At 40.5% G+C, this 12,226-nt stretch overlaps 1 protein-coding gene across 2 annotated transcripts in view; it reads left to right on the forward strand.

Moving 5' to 3' along the window:
* Positions 1-12,226, forward strand: part of DPYD (dihydropyrimidine dehydrogenase) — a 365,352-nt gene that overhangs the window by 338,204 nt on the left and 14,922 nt on the right. Inside the window, exon 21 of one of the 2 annotated variants that reach the window (XR_012588641.1) lies at positions 2,194-2,322. The exons of the other annotated variant lie outside the window; for it this stretch is intronic. The gene's annotated coding sequence lies outside the window, so the exon portion shown is untranslated. The remainder of the gene's footprint in view (positions 1-2,193; positions 2,323-12,226) is intronic. 2 annotated transcript variants of the gene reach the window in all.

Genomic DNA, 12,226 nt, shown 5'->3' on the forward strand with positions numbered 1-12,226 from the left:
CTCTTCATAGGAAAGCATTCAGCATTTTCTCATCCTATCTCTTGCCAACTGAAGTGGGAGTTCTGACTATCTAGGGGTAAAAGCACTTACTATTAATGCCAGAACTATTCATTCTGACACTTAGCATGAAATTTAGTGAGTTTAGGTTATTGAGGTGATGATAAAAATCATTGTTTTATTGAGTTTGAAGATTCTAAAAGGCAGTGGTAGGCTTCTTGGTCATAACTGCAAGAGTTGACTAGAGCTCATTTGTCTGCACTGAATACTTTACATTTAAATTAGGATTGTGTGAAGTAGAGATGGAAGGATTACTGTGTGTGAGATGAATGAGGGAAAGCATTGTAGTCTGTGCAGAAGGAGGATAAGTGCTGGAGTTCATCTGCCATAAGAGATGGATTACAATGAATCTAAAGTGGAAGAAGGTTTGCTTAGGAATTATTAGCAATGGTTTGCATTTAAGTAATCTATTAGCGTCTATTAGTACAATAATATATGTATAGTTATGTGGTGTGTAATCTACCAGGGGAAAGCAGAGTTTATTTCTAGATATATTGAAATTGTGTGCTGTTTACAGTATAGGCAAGTTGGTAATAAATCTGGAGCTTCCATGTAAAAAATACATAAAACAAAAAGGCCGGATGAACAAAAATAAAAACAAAACAAAAATCTGCAAAGGTTCCAGCAGATGGAAAAAGTGTATGCTCTTACCACTTGTGCAAGGTGTAACTGTTAGTAAAAAGTATTTTATATGTAAATTTGCAGCTAAAACACGTATGGCAATGGTGAAAATGCACTTTTCTTTGCACACAGTGGCATCAGTGGTTATTTTACTGAATGTAGTCAAAGCCTCATAGAGTAGCTTTAAAAATCTTTGTTTCTTCCAGAGGCTGGAAGGGGTGGTTGCTGGCTGCCCTCTCTGCCTAGTCTTCCATTCCCCTGAGAGCATGCATTTGATGGGCATGACTGATTAGACTGTATGTTTTTTACATTGCCATGGTGCGTACATAGACTTTCTATGTCTAAGTACTGCAGGGTGTCTAGAGCGGTATTTCCACCAGGGAGACGCTGGAAGGGAGTGTGGGAGAGCTAAGGAGCATGTAGATGATGTGCATTTCACCTCATCCTGCCGTCCTACCCACCAGGTGTATTTGCACGTGGGCTGCGTGGTAGCGTCAGGTTGCTCAAGGAGCTTTTGAACAGGTTCACATAGGTCATGTAGGCAGTTTAAATGCAGCTTCATGGGGCTTCACCGTTCTAGAAACAGGGCGAAGCTGCTCCTGGTACCTGACCCAGCTCATTTAGCACAAGAGGAATTAGCAAATTCAGCTTAATACTGCTCTGCTCACCTTGCTGGGTCAGCAGCATCTATGATTGACAGGTTGGTTGGTAACCACTAATGTAGCCATAGCAGCAAGGATCCTCATGCTTTCTCATAGTTGTAAGAAAAGATTAATTTTTCCCTTACAATTGTCTAGCTAGTACCTCTAAAACTTCTTTGAAAGGACCTAGAAAAAGAGACGGTCATTAGGTACTGCTAGAGTTCAGTCTCCTCAGTACGTGTACTCCCAGAAAAGGATGCTTAATTCCAAAGAAACAGATGATTTTAGGGTTGTTCTGAGTAACTCAGTTACCAGCCAGCTTGGAGGAGAAGGTGGGTAAGAGTATGTAGCAATGGTCTTTTTTCATACGATCAGGTAACTTGCAACATTGATACAATAAATGTGCAAGCTGAATGTATGGATATATATACATGATGGTATATAGATACACATGAAAATGTGAATAGAGGACTGATGTATTTTCACTTCTGTACCAGTAAAAGTACAAAATCTTGTTTGCACAAAGTTTTTTTTCCAGTACTAAGGCTCAACTGATAGCGATCCACATTTCCTAAATGCATTCAAATACAGTTCTATTTGCTTGCCTGTCAGATATTTGTTAATAGCCATTCTGCTGACATCTTTGTTACGCTGCTGCTTGGCTGACAGAATTTCATCTGCATAAATGGGTGGAAAGTCCTTTCCTCACATGTCCAACAAACTGGAGACAAAGTGCCTGCCAATGTTTTAATTTCTTTTGCATGTTCTGGTTAGAGAGTGAGAAGAATGCTTTCACTCCACGGTGTCATGAATATGGTAATCTATGGAAATCACAGAAAGCAGGTACTTAAGTTAAGCACATACTGTACTACAGGAATCCCTGATGAATTCAAGTCTCTTCTGTTTAGAGAAGATGTTGTTGTCTATTAAGTGACAGACTGCCAGATGTTCATGAAGTAGCACAGTAATGTGTATCAGTATCTTCTTTTCTTCACCCCAGAAGGTAACATTTTCTTTATCATCTATGTCATCCTGGCTTTTGATTGTAAATGTCTAAGCTTGCTTCAAATATTAACTCCTTTTTGTTTTATTGATGAATATTTCATGACTTCAGTACATTTGTAGAATGTAAGTTTTTGCTGCACTACAGTAAGCCTATAATCCTAAAATCTTTTCCTTCGCTTGGTATATATAAGCTGCTAAAAACCAAACATTTGAGGTAGAACATGAAGAATAATTCATTCGTGATTTTGAGCTAGTAGAGAAAATTTTGGCAGTGTTAGAAAAATGATGAAAGAAGAAATAATTGTTATTTTAAATAATGGTTTTATCTGCACGCTCAAGCATGGTACTGTATATCTCATGGTGAGGTCACAGCAATATGTTTTCCTAGAACACACATTAATGTTCGGTTTAGCCTCAGAATTACTGCACGGCTGGGGGTTAGCTCACCCGCTTTAAATAATCATGGTCTAAAGAGTGGGCCGAATAGTTGAGTAACTAAATGCAATGGTATATACACACGCGGTGTTGGGAGCAGAGATTACAGGAACAAGTATATGTGGAGTAATTGCAGAATATTGAGACAGCGCTGTTTATGAAGCAAATAGAAGTTCCAAGGAAAAAAAAAATAAAAATAACTGAAAGGCAGAGTTCATTTTTTTCTAAAGAATTGTTGTGTTCAGTCCTTTATTTTTGAAGGCATTTCCACATCATTAAAGGCAGTGATGCCAGTAATATCTCAGCTGTAAGAAACGAAGCAGTGAGAATGTGTGAACCCTTTAATACAAGGGACAAATTCTCTGCAGCTTCTTGCTAACATAACTACAGCAGCTTTGGGGGCTGTAACTGGTCTTGGCCCAAAAAACTCTCTGTCAGCTGGAGAACGATAGAGTGAAGTATCCCATCCTCTCCATGGCATGTCACCTGCCCGCATGCCATGGGGAGGACTCTTGCAGGATTCCCTGCTGGAGGTCCTGACATGAACCCTGCTGACATCGGGATGACTCCTTCATGCTGTGGGCCCTTACCATGCAGTGTATGGGAAGGGCCCATACGCTGGGCATTGCCAGACTGGCACAGAGAAGAGCAGCTATTTAAGAGAATTTAGCTTTGAATGTCTGAAAGAGTAAGAACATGTAACAGAATAAGAATTAGCAGCTTCACTTTCTCCATTGCCATACATACTTTGTTTTCATTAGTTAAGCAGTTTACCCAATTAGTGGGGAAAGCTTGTGCAAAATGTTCTCTCTGTATAATCTTATGAATATGAATATGTGTGTTATTTGCTACCTTCAGAGGAACAGAATTCAGCTTTTGGCTTTATTGTTGGGTTAGGTTGTTGGTGTTTTTCCCAGAAGGAGAACAAGGTACCTTGACATTGTGACAAGATTTTGTTGTTGTTGCTGTTGCTGTTCTTTAATACTGGGACTTTGTGTTTTCTTCCTCTCTGGAAATGCTGGAGTCATGTTTCATTGTATTCTCTGAGAACATGGAAAAAAAGAGACACCACTTCAGAAAACTTTAGTAATTTTTATTTATTTTTTTTTTGTAAAGTTGCAAGAGGGTGAAGGCACGCCACTGAATGGAAACTTGCGCAGTGTAAAGTATGGTCAAGGCCACATGTACCTGCAGCATGTAATAAGGATTCTAAATATATGCAGCCATTTTGAGTACATTAAACTTTAGAAAAAATAAACTTGAAGAATTCAGAAGCAACTGGAAAAACCATTAAAATTAAAACTGCTTTCTCTGGAAAACTTTATACATCAAATTTAGAAAGTTTTCCACATGAACAAATGGGGGTCAAACATTACTAAAACCTTTGTGCTGAGGGCATATAAAATGACCCATACAAACCTGATTTAAATTCTTGTAGTTCCTGGGTGAGGGCAGCTGTCTACCTTGCTTAAATGTTAATGTTTCCCTTATCTGATTGCCTTTCCATACCACGCTCCCACTTTGAGGGGTCCTGCTTCACCTATTACCCTCTTCAAAGCTATTCATTCATTCTTGTCTGCAAGCTTCATAGCTTTAACTGTGTCTGAGGTAGTCACTTGGCTGTGTAGCCTCCCAAGCTGTTACACTCTTAGCTTTTACCTGCCCAGCTGCGTGTCTCCCTAGTTCTCTGAAGCCAACGAGAAACCTTCCTACATGTAGACGTGCCAAGGCAGCAAAGGGATGAAGCCCAGCTTTTCTGCGTGTTTACAGGAGTGGTATTCGGGGAGGATAGCTAAACCAACTACAGATCATCTGCTCTTCATAGGGAGGGAGGAGTCAGCATAGATTTATGAAGGGTAAACCACATTTGACCAACTCAATAGCCTACTACAATGAGATGATTGGTTTGGTAGGTGAGAGGAGAGCATTAGGTGTTATCTTTAGCAAGGCTTTCAACACTGTCTCCCATGGCATCCTCATAGACAAACTAGTGAAACCTGCTGTAGTTCACCCTCCTCTGAGGGGGTTGAACTGGATGGTCTCAAGACGTCCCTTCCAATCTCAACCACTCTGTGATTCTGTGAAGACAGTTGATATTTTGTATTTTCTATCAATTGATAGTTGATAATTGATAATTGATAGTTGATTTTTTGTATTGATAGTTTGTGTTTTCTCCTCCTTTGTGCTCTCCTTCTCTGTGGGAAAGCTGTTGGTTAAGTCATTTCAGAGAAAGATCTATTTAGAAAAACAAGCCACTGAGAAGGAAGATGAAGAGCCACCTCTTGTTGGATTTCTAAAACACACTAGTGTTTTGGAACACGCTAGTGTTTGTCACTACGTGGCAAGGTTTTTGTGTCACAGTTATCCATCCATTTGCATAGCTACAGAGTATGTGGGATATTGTTTGGTGCATCTCTACGGCAATCAGTATAGAATATTTCAGTCGAGCAATTTGAACTCTCTTTTAGCAATTCAGTTTGTCAGACATTTTTCAGTCTTTATTCTTGTTCTTATCTAGTTTTTCTATGTGCAAGCAGAAACATCTACACTTGAAAAATGTAAAGTATGTGAAATAAGACAATTCGGCTTCAGTTCCACTGCCGGATTCATGAGGGACATCACTGTGTCACTTAAAATTGTTTACACGTTGAAAGTGCACAAGAAGAATTTAGAGAATGAATGCATACACATCTTCATACCTCAGACAGAAGGCAACACTCAGGTGTAAAAGGAATTGAATAATGACATTACATTCAATATGGGAAATTTTTCACACTTGAGGGAAACATTATTTTTGAAACATGTTGCCTCATAGCTAATGTACTGCTGCCCCAAATTTCCATGAGCCACAGATCCCTAGAATTGCTTATGTCAGTTTTTCCTTTACCTTGTGACCACTGCTCCCTGAAAATCATTTTAATGAAAATTACTATTTTCCAGTGTTCTTTCTGATGCCCCAACTCATTAGCATACCAGCAGGATATACTTCAGATCCACTAGAGTACTGTAAGAGACTGTTGCTTATTTTTTAGTTTATAATCATACCTAGGTGTGCCAGCTGAAATGTGGGTCTTCTAACAGTAGATAGCATCCAGCCCCTTAGCAGGAGACAGCTCCCCAATAAGCAACCCGTGACTACATCATGGAGACATACATGGACTTTCCCAGAATAAGGAGCAGATCAGTTTCAAAGTTAGAAATAAAGTCGGGGTCATCTGACACATATTGCACTGCCCTGTTCACTACCCTGTTCCACCGGTTAGGCTACTTGCTGGTGTGCCCATAAAAATTGCAGAATCTGAAGGAGAGCATTCTCTCTACTTTTTGCCATTAGGAAACAAGCACCTTTTTTAGTTCATAATATGCTCAATTACCTTTAGATTGATCCATGAATAAATTATAATCACAACAGACTTATTCACCTTAAAGCTCTCCCGGCTTAAGGTTTCATTGTTGATTCATTATGTTGTCAGTTCTCTATTGGCAGGGTAATGCTTTTTTATATCTGGATAGAGACAGTTTTAGTGGAAGATACTGTTATCTTTAAATGAGTAGGATTTAGCTTTTCTGGTGAGAACAAATTCATCAATGATGAATCCTTGGAGAAACTACTGAACCAAAAATCACAACGTTGCTGGAGATTTATACAGTTCATCAGTTAAAGGGCAGCTTTTGGACATCTTGGGCAGGGGAGGATTTGCGTTTTTCCTTTCTTTCTGTAAAGTACTCCAGCACAATATTTCAAGTTTGCAGTTTCGTGATAATGCAATTATAAACAATGAAGTGAAACCACTTCATATATTTATTTTTGAGCCATTCTTGATGTTATCCCTCCAATAGAAACACATTGAATTATGGCTATATAGAGACGGATACAAATAATGCAGCTATAGAACATCACTGATACAGATATATAAGTAGATAAGAATTATCTAATTACTCTGCTTGTTGCAATCTTCTAAGTACTTACTATCATCCACATATTCATATTAATATTTTGTTTCTAGGCAAATGTTGTTATGACAAAGATATCAGTGTATGGAGATTTTAGTGATATTGGAATATCTAGAAATTTAAAAAAACAAAACCAAAAAACGTTTCAAAGCAAACGGAGCTAAACTCACCAAGATCTGTGCTTGTGCTTTCATTGGGAATTGTGCTATTAAAAGAAGATAACTTCTTAAGCCAGGTAATAGACAGCCCCACCAGAGAGGATGTAATACTGGACCTGATGGTCACCACTGCAAGTGAGCTAATTGGTGACGTCAAGATTGGAAGCAGCCTGCCTGCAGTGATCATGCACTGGTGGAGTTTGCAGTCCTGTGGGATATGGGTCAGGCAAATAGCAAAGTCAGGACCCTGAATTTTAGGAAAGCAAAATTCCGTCTCTTCAAGGAGTTAGTCAATAGGACCCCCTGGGAAACTGCCCTTGGGGACAAAGAAGCAGAACAGAGCTGGCAGATCTTTAAGGATGCTTTACACAGAGCACAAGAGCTCTTGATCCTCATGTGTAAGAAATCACAAAAGGAGAGCAAGAGACCTTCATGGCTGAGTCGAGACCTGCTAGTCAAACTAAAGGGCAAGAAAGAAGATGCACAGGCAGCGGAATCAGGGACGGGTATCCTAGGAAGGATAGGGACACTGCCTGGTTGTGTAGGGTTGAGGTCAGGAAGGCCAAGGCACAGCTGGAGCTGAATTTTGCAAGGGAAGCAAAGAATAAGAAGGGCTTCTACAGGTATGTCAGCCAGAAAAGGAAGGTCAAGCCCCTGATGAGCAAGACTCGGAAACTGGTAACTACAGATGAGAAGGCGGCTGAGGTTCTCAACAACTTTTTTGCCTCTGTCTTCATTGGCAACCTCTCTCCCCACACTTCTCAAGTGGGTGGACCGCAAGATGGGGACTGGGGGAGAAAGGTCCCTCCCATTGTAAGAGATCATGTTCGTGAGCACCCGAGGAACCTGAACATACAGAAGTCTATGGAACCTGACAAGATGCATCCCAGAGTCCTGAGGGAACTGGCTGATGTAGTTGCCAAGCCACTCTCCATGATACTTGAAAAGTCATGGCAGTCAGGTGAAGTCCCTGGTGACTAGAAAAATGGAAACATTGCACACATTTTTAAACAGGTTAGAAAGGGGGACCCTTGGAACTACCAACCTGTCAGCTTTACCTCTGTGCCTGGGAAGATCATGGAACAGATCCTCCTAGAACCTATGCTAAGACACATGGAGGGCAGGGAAGTGATTCAAGACAGCCTGCATGGCTTCACCAAGGGCCAGTCTTGCCTGACCAACCTAGTGGCCTTCTTTGATGGAGTGACTACATCTGTGGACAAGGGAAGAGCTATGGATGTTGTCTATCTGGACTTCTGTAAAGCCTTTGACATGGTCTCCCACAACACCCTTCTCTAAATTGGAGAGGTATGGATTTAATGGGTGGACTGTTCTGTGGATGAGGAATTGGTTGGATGGTCGCATCCAGATGGTAGTGGTCAACACCTCAATGTCCAGATGGAGATGGAGATGAGTGCCAAGTACTGTTCCTCAGGGGTCTGTATTGGGACCAGTACTCTTTAATATCTTCATCAATGACATAGACAGTGGGATCAAGTGCACCCTCAGCAAGTTTGTGGATGACACCAAGCTAAGTGCTGCAGTTGACATTCCCGAGGGATTACATGACATCCAGAGAGGCCTGGAGGGGCCTCGAAAATTGAGCCTGTGTGAACCTCATGAGGTTCAAGAAGGCCACGTGTAGGGTCCTGCATCAGGCCAAGGCAACCCCTGATATGAATACATGCTAGGGGATGATGGGATTGAGAGCAGCCCTGCAAAGAAGGACTTGGAGGTACTGGTGGATGAAAAGCTGACAATGTGTACCCACAGCCCAGGAAGTCAACCATATCCTGGGGTGCATCAAAAGAAGCGTGGCCAGCAAGTCAGGGGAGATGATTCTGCTCCTCTACTCTTTTCTGGTGAAGACACCACCTGGAGTATTGCATCCAGCTCTGGAGCCTTCAGCACAGGAAAGACATGGGCCTGTTGGAGCAGGTCCAGAAGAGGGCCGCAAAAATGATCAGAAGGATGGAACACTTCTCCTTTGAGGACAGGCTGAGAGAGTTGGGGTTTCTTGGCCTGGAGAAGAGAAGGCTCAGGGAACACCTTATTCTGGCCTTTCAGTACTTGAAGGGAGCGTACAGGAAACATGGGGATGAATTTTTTTAGCAGGGCCTGTTGTGATAGGTCAGGGCGTAATGGCTTTAAACTAAAAGAGGGAAGATTTAGACTAGATATAAGGAAGAAATTTTTTACAATGTGTGTGGCAAAGAACTGGAACAGGTTGCCCAGAGAGGTGGTAGATGACCCATCCCTGGAGACATTCAAGGTCAGGTTGGATGGGGCTCTGAGCAACCTGACCTAGTTGAAGGTGCCACTGCTTATTGCAGGGGGTTTGGACTAGATGACCTTTAAAGGTCCCTTCCAACCCAAACTATTCTATGGTTCTGTGAAATCCCCCATGTGCTTAGGAAGATATCCCCTACAATGATTAGAGATAATTTAGTTTGAAAATCTCTTAAATATCCATCTCTCCAGCAGTTATTTCAACATGGTTCCACTTTTGCTATATCCAGTAACTTACATCATTAAAATATTGTTTGCCGTTTCTTATGGCCTTTGACTGCAAACGGTTTCAAACCACAGCTCTGAACAATAACCAGTCTCATCAACGTTCCCTATATCTATGCATTACTCATAAGGGGAACCATCAATAAGTCCTTTCTAAGCTCCTGAGGCTACATCTTCATGTATTATTTATTTTTATAGAAAAGATGGCTGGTTTTCAGAGTTGTTTGATGAAAGCTTGGCTGCTTGTGAACTACTAGACTCCAAATGCAAAATAACCGGACCATTTGTATGGGCACACAGTCACCTTCTGTTAAGTCAGTGGAAGCTCATTGTGTATGCCCAAACCTGGACTAAGACCTAGGTGTTTCCTTAATTATTTTAAATTCCATGTAATCAATTTCTTGATGGAAAAACAGCAATGAACAGCAAAGATGAATGTTGGATGTTAGTTTTCTAGATTAATCAAAATTTCATTTATTTTTAAAAGATGCAGATTATGTAGTTTAATTTAACTGCATGCATGTCATTATGAAACATCTGAATTATGGTACTGATGGCATTGCACACTTTTCAAAATGTGTGCTGTACATTCCAGCTAGCAGCTATGTCAGATGTAAAAATCTAAATACTTCCATCTCACAACTTAGAAAATTAATTACTTGCCTGTGTAATTTGCTCTTCACCTATACACAAAAATGAATTCTTTTTTCACACTTTTCCTTAGATTACCTATTTCATTTCAATATACTCAGTATCTCTGTAGAAACTAGGAGCTTGGGCATACATTAAGAGAACAGAAAAGTAAAGGATTTATTCTGCAAAGATTTGGCTATTCTTCCCAAAGATGATCTTCAATCAGTCAAGCCATGAACAACTGTCTCCTCTCTCTACTATTTCAGTTAAAACCTCAGCAAAATTAGCTTTGCTACCTACTCTCATAGTCAGCAATTCAGTTCCTGGCCAGACAGGGAAGCGTCCAAAACCACTTTGTCATCAGGTCTCCTGCCCTCTCAAGCCCAAAGTTGTTGGCATCAGCACATAAACTATGGAGAGAAAGTAGTTTCTCAGTGACACAGCTACTACGTATTCATAGCCAAAATGTATTTCTAATTGATGCAGCCTAGCAGACATACAAGAACACTTTTAATCAAAATGTTTTAGATTTTTTGCTAGAAGTCTTAAGCTTTCCAGAAGTCATTAAAGAAATGAGTATCTATGTGTATGCTTTAGAGCCTATTGATTAAATGGAAATTCTTCCTTCTACTCATTTTCCCGTTCAAAATATATCTGGTTTTGCTGTCTTATTTGACTTTAGTATGTAAGGCCACTACCTTACTGCTGTTAGCACTGATATTTAAAGCCTTATTTTAAGACACCCTAGAACGTTTCCGTTCCGAGATCATGTATGGCAACAGCACAGAAAGGAGAGTTTGTTTGATGTCTGTAAGGAAGCCCTTGAACGTGACATTCAGGAACAAAGTTCCCATTGAACAGACAAAATAAGAGCCCTTTGCTGACGGGCAAACTCGGGCTACATCTAGATTCAGGACAGATGGGGTCTGCAACATCCTCCACAGTTCTGGTCTTGCATTTGCCTAGACTGAGGCTTTGTCCCAGAGTACGGCTCAGTCCCAGCCTGCAGGAGAGGGAGAGCACCTCTGGAGAGCACCGCGGGACTGCAAGTCTTATTCTGACTTGAAGTTAAAAATGTGTTGAGGCCACAAACCCAGTCTCGGAAGCAGGGAAGCATTTTAAGGACCTCCCCCACCCCCGGCTGTATGCTCAGAGTGCCAAAAACCTAGCAGCCAAGAAAGCTTTTATTTGTCGTAACAAGAAGCCTGAGGTCCCAGGGTTGGGTATCGTGACTGACAGAGCTCATTGAGGATTTTTTTTCCTAAGGATTTGCAGAACAGCAGGGTAACCTCTTCTGGATTTACTTCATTTTAAAAAATAATAATTTCTAAATTTTTAAATAATTCTGTTTTTAAAATTCACATTGAAATTCCCTCTTAAAAAATTGATAACCACAGCCGTACTGTATCTTGTTCTATATGCTCTTTGAGGTTGTATTATTAGCGTGAATTAATGCTAGCAACTGCTGAGGCTATGGATCCCCTGTTACTACCTGCTAGTTTCTGCAGTACTGCAGGAGCTTCTGAACAGGGTTTAGTGAGATGGATAAAATACTTCTGCAGGATAGGAACTAGTTTCAGGGCAGGAAGGGTATGGTCTTTTGCATCAAGCAAAAATCCATGTTTACTACCATTTTTCATTCACCTAAATCTGTGATTGTGGCACACAACCGTTGTCTGTATCTCTGCCAGGTGAGCAAAGGGTCTGTGTTTTTCTTTCAGGAAGCTGGGTGTTTTACGAAATCCAAACCAGCACTTTCATGTTCTTGGGTGAGACGTGAGTTTTGCAATTCAGTGAAATCTTCCTCTAGAGTTTGCTTAATTGGGTTCAAGGATTAAATGTTGCAGAAAAGACTGCAAATTGGACACTGAGGTAAATTAGGAGATTAGAATGTGTTTCAGTTCATTTGGTGTTTGTTAGCCTTACTTTGACAGGTCAAGACAGGCTTCTGTTATCAGAATGCAAAATACATGTTTGTAAGCTTTAAAAATATATATTGAAATATTCAGATATCCATGCAAATAATATTAAACACTGGCGGAACCCTTCTAACTAAACTGATAGTTTTATGATATCTTTTCACATACTATAGAAATAAAGTTACACATTTGAATTATTTAACACGATACATTTTTATACACAAGCAAGTATGCAATGGGGAAATATAAGACTGTTGGATGATGACCTGCAATTCAGCTATTTTTCTGC

Source organism: Larus michahellis, chromosome 8 (genome assembly GCF_964199755.1).
Source record: "Larus michahellis chromosome 8, bLarMic1.1, whole genome shotgun sequence".
Classification (NCBI taxonomy): Eukaryota; Metazoa; Chordata; class Aves; order Charadriiformes; family Laridae; genus Larus; species Larus michahellis.